Source organism: Callithrix jacchus, chromosome 4 (genome assembly GCF_049354715.1).
Source record: "Callithrix jacchus isolate 240 chromosome 4, calJac240_pri, whole genome shotgun sequence".
NCBI classification, from domain to species: domain Eukaryota; kingdom Metazoa; phylum Chordata; class Mammalia; order Primates; family Cebidae; genus Callithrix; species Callithrix jacchus.
This window is the reverse complement of record NC_133505.1, coordinates 139,551,479-139,554,999: the sequence shown is the minus strand read 5'-3', so window position 1 is coordinate 139,554,999 and position 3,521 is coordinate 139,551,479. Positions and strand designations below refer to the sequence as shown.

At 36.7% G+C, this 3,521-nt stretch overlaps 1 pseudogene; it reads left to right on the top strand.

Annotated features, from left to right (window-relative positions):
* The first annotated feature begins 3,117 nt into the window (after positions 1 to 3,117).
* Positions 3,118 to 3,236, top strand: LOC118153281 (5S ribosomal RNA; annotated as a pseudogene).
* The last annotated feature ends 285 nt before the right edge of the window (positions 3,237 to 3,521 follow it).

Sequence of the window (3,521 nt, the reverse complement as noted above, 5' to 3'; positions counted from 1 at the left end):
TGCTTGGTCTTGTACACATAAGTAATTATTAAACTGGGAATCAGAGAAGAATAAGTAAGTAGCAATAAGTCAAAAGTGATTTATAAAATTAAATATAGAATATTTGGTTTATGATCATTTTGGATCTAGTTTTATCATATCTGAGCACAATCTAAATCGGTATTTATAAAAATAAACATTTTAATCAGGACTATGCCTTTAATAATGAATTTTTATGTAGAATAATTTTTTTGCAAAATTTATTAGGTCATTTAAATCCCTTGATTAAGCTTCAGAGTGGCACAGTTAACCATTTACATACTTTTGTTATTTTTAACAATTTTCTGAACTTACTTTAAGCAGAGTAATTTTTCCAATGTAAATCTTCAATGAAGATTTTTTTCTGAGTCTAACAGCAGAGTAGAACAGTCCTAAAATGTTGAGATCAAAACTTCCTACTTCACATAACAAGACACCTGGAGCAGGGCAGCCATCAGTAAGAAAAATGTTGAGAGCTTTCTCAAATATGTCTGGTATAATAGCCTGCTTCCACTGAAGTAACCAAATCCTCATTTGTGTAATTTTTAATTTTACATCTTTCCTCATTGTTTATTAATACCCAAATAATCTGCCAACAATTTGTATAATATCTATGAGGATGGAAGGGAGAAAAAAAGAGAGAACGAAAGAAGGAAAGAAAAAGAAGAAAAAAGAAGAAAGAAAGAAAGAAGAAGAAGGAGGAGGAGGAGGAGGAGGAGGAGAAGAAGAAGAAGAAGAAGGAAGGAAGGAAGGAAGGAAGGAAGGAAGGAAGGAAGGAAGGAAGGAAGGAAGGAAGGAAGGAAAGAAAGGAACAAACAGAAAAGAACCTTAGTCCTACTTGTCCACAGTGAAGTCACACATGCTCCAAAAAGACATTTTCCCAAAGTAAACACATGGCGTTTCTAATCCTATCTTCACTGCTAAACACTATAATTTTTGAATTTCATGGGACCAGAAAAAAAAAAAATGCAAAAGTAGATTTCACCACTTAAGGATCAACTGGCCATAGTTCATGCTATAGTAAAATGCATTGGAAATCTCCATGCCTTAACCTTCTGAACACCTCGCAAGCATATTGCCAACTATGATTTTCACTCTCTCTATTATTCATTTGTCATTGGCAAGACTTTTTAAACGTGTTTCTTGTCTTTGAGACACAACAGGAGAATATAATGTTTCCCTAGTATGAAGAAATTGGTAGCATGATGGATGAAACTTCAGGAACATTATACTAGCTGCTTGTTTAAACTTTAATAAAAAACACACTTGGGTCTTCCTTGCTAGATTTGAAACTTAATGTGAATTGGACTGCAAGGAAATCTAAGAACCATTTTTTGCTATAGTTGGATTTTTACGTGTATCAATTGTTCAGAGAAATTGTTTTCTAATTGCCTACACTTGTAGTTAAAAAAAAAAAAACCTAGAATAAAATAATAGTTTCAGAGGCCTTAATGTACTTTTTCAAAATCATTCCTCATATATATGAAGAATGTATATGTGTATATATATATTATACATATATATACATATACATATATATATATCTCTATATATAGCCTGCTATATATATATAAAATAGCCTCTCTCTATATATATATATATAAAATAGCCTCTCTCTTTGTATATATAATGATATATACAATATATACATAATGATATATATATTATATATATATTATATATAGAGAGAGAGAAAGAGAGAGTGTGTCAGGGTCTCTCTCCATCACCCAGGCTGGAGTGCAGTGGTACAATCACAGATCACTGCTGTAGCCTCAACCTTGTGGGCTCAATCGATCCTCCAACCTCAACCTCCCAAGTAGCTGGAACTACAAGGCACACACTACCACACCCAGTTGATTTGTATATTTTTGGTAGAGACGGGTTTTGCCATATTGTCCATGCTGGTCTTGAACTTCCAGGCTCAAGTGATCTGCCTACCTCAGCCTCACAAAGTGCTGAGACTATAGGTGTGAGCCACCACGCCCAGCCTTATATATCTTTATTAAAAGTATCAAGCCTGTAATCCCAGCACTTTGGGGGGCTGAGGCGGGTGGATCACGAGGTCAAGAGATTGAGACCATCCTGGTCAACATGGTGAAACCCCATCTCTACTAAAAATACGAAAAAAATTAGCTGGGCATGGTAGCCCGTGCCTGTAATCCCAGCTACTAAGGAGGCTGAGACAGGAGAATTGCCTGAACCCTGGAGGCAGAGGTTGCGGTGAGCCGAGATTGCACCATTGCACTCCAGCCTGGGTAACGAGCGAAATTCCGTCTCAAAAAAAAAAAAAAAAAAAGTTTCTGTTTATGGCATTACATGCTATTTTCTCACAGTCTATTTTATTGTATTTTTAGTAGAGACAGGGTCTCACCGTATTACCCTGGCTGGTCTCACTATATATATATATATATATATATATATATATATATATATATATATATATACCTTTTAACCTGCAATGCAACTCTTGCTAGTCTAATGACTAGACCTTTAATTTAGCCAATAATTATGATATCATTATGGGAGCCCTGGAGTGTCATATAAAATGTTATTCTAGTGGGAAAATGAGATGATCATTTAGATGCACAGTCAGAAATGAGAACCAAACTTGGGCATTAAGAATTCATTGCTGGCCGGGCGTGGTGGCTCAAGCCTGTTATCCCAGCACTTTGGGAGGCCCAGATGGGTGGATCATGAGGTCAAGAGATCGAGACCATCCTGGTCAACATGGTGAAACCCCATCTCTACTAAGAATACAAAAGGTTAGCTGGGCATGATGGCGTGTGCCTGTGATCCTAGCTATCAGGAGGCTGAGGCAGGAGAATTGCCTGAACCCAGGAGGCGGATGTTGCGGTGAGCCGAGATCACGCCATTGCACTCCAGCCTGGGTAACAAGAGTGAAACTCCGTCTCAAAAAAAAAAAAAAAAACCAGCTGGGCATGGTGGTGCATGACTGTAATCCCAGCTACTCTGGAGGCTGAGGCAAGAGGATCGCTTGAACCTGGGAGGCAGAGATTGTGGCGAGCCAGGATCTTGCCATTGCACTCCCGCCTGGGCAACAAGAGCAAAACTCCATCTCAAAAAAAAAAAAGGAATTTAGTCTTTGGCCATACCACCCTGAAAGCGCCCAATCTTGTCTGATCTCGGAAGCTAAGTAGGGTCGGGCCTGGTTAGTACTTGGATGGGAGACCGCCTGGGAATACCAGGTGCAGTTGGCTTTATTAAAAAAATAAAAATAATAAAAAATAAAAATTAATAATAAAAATAAATAAATAAAAAGTTTTAAAAAAGAATTTATTGCTTGCAATTTTCATCCCAAAGAAACATTTGAACAATGATGCTTCTGTGGTTGGCAGCCTTGGATATTCTTTAAACTTTATTTGAATTTTATGTGGTGCTGTTACTTTATTTAATGCCATTTTGTATGAAATTTAATAAAGCAAAAGATCAAACAAAATGTGTTCATCTAATAAGATTATTTCTAAAACTTCACAATTATGAAA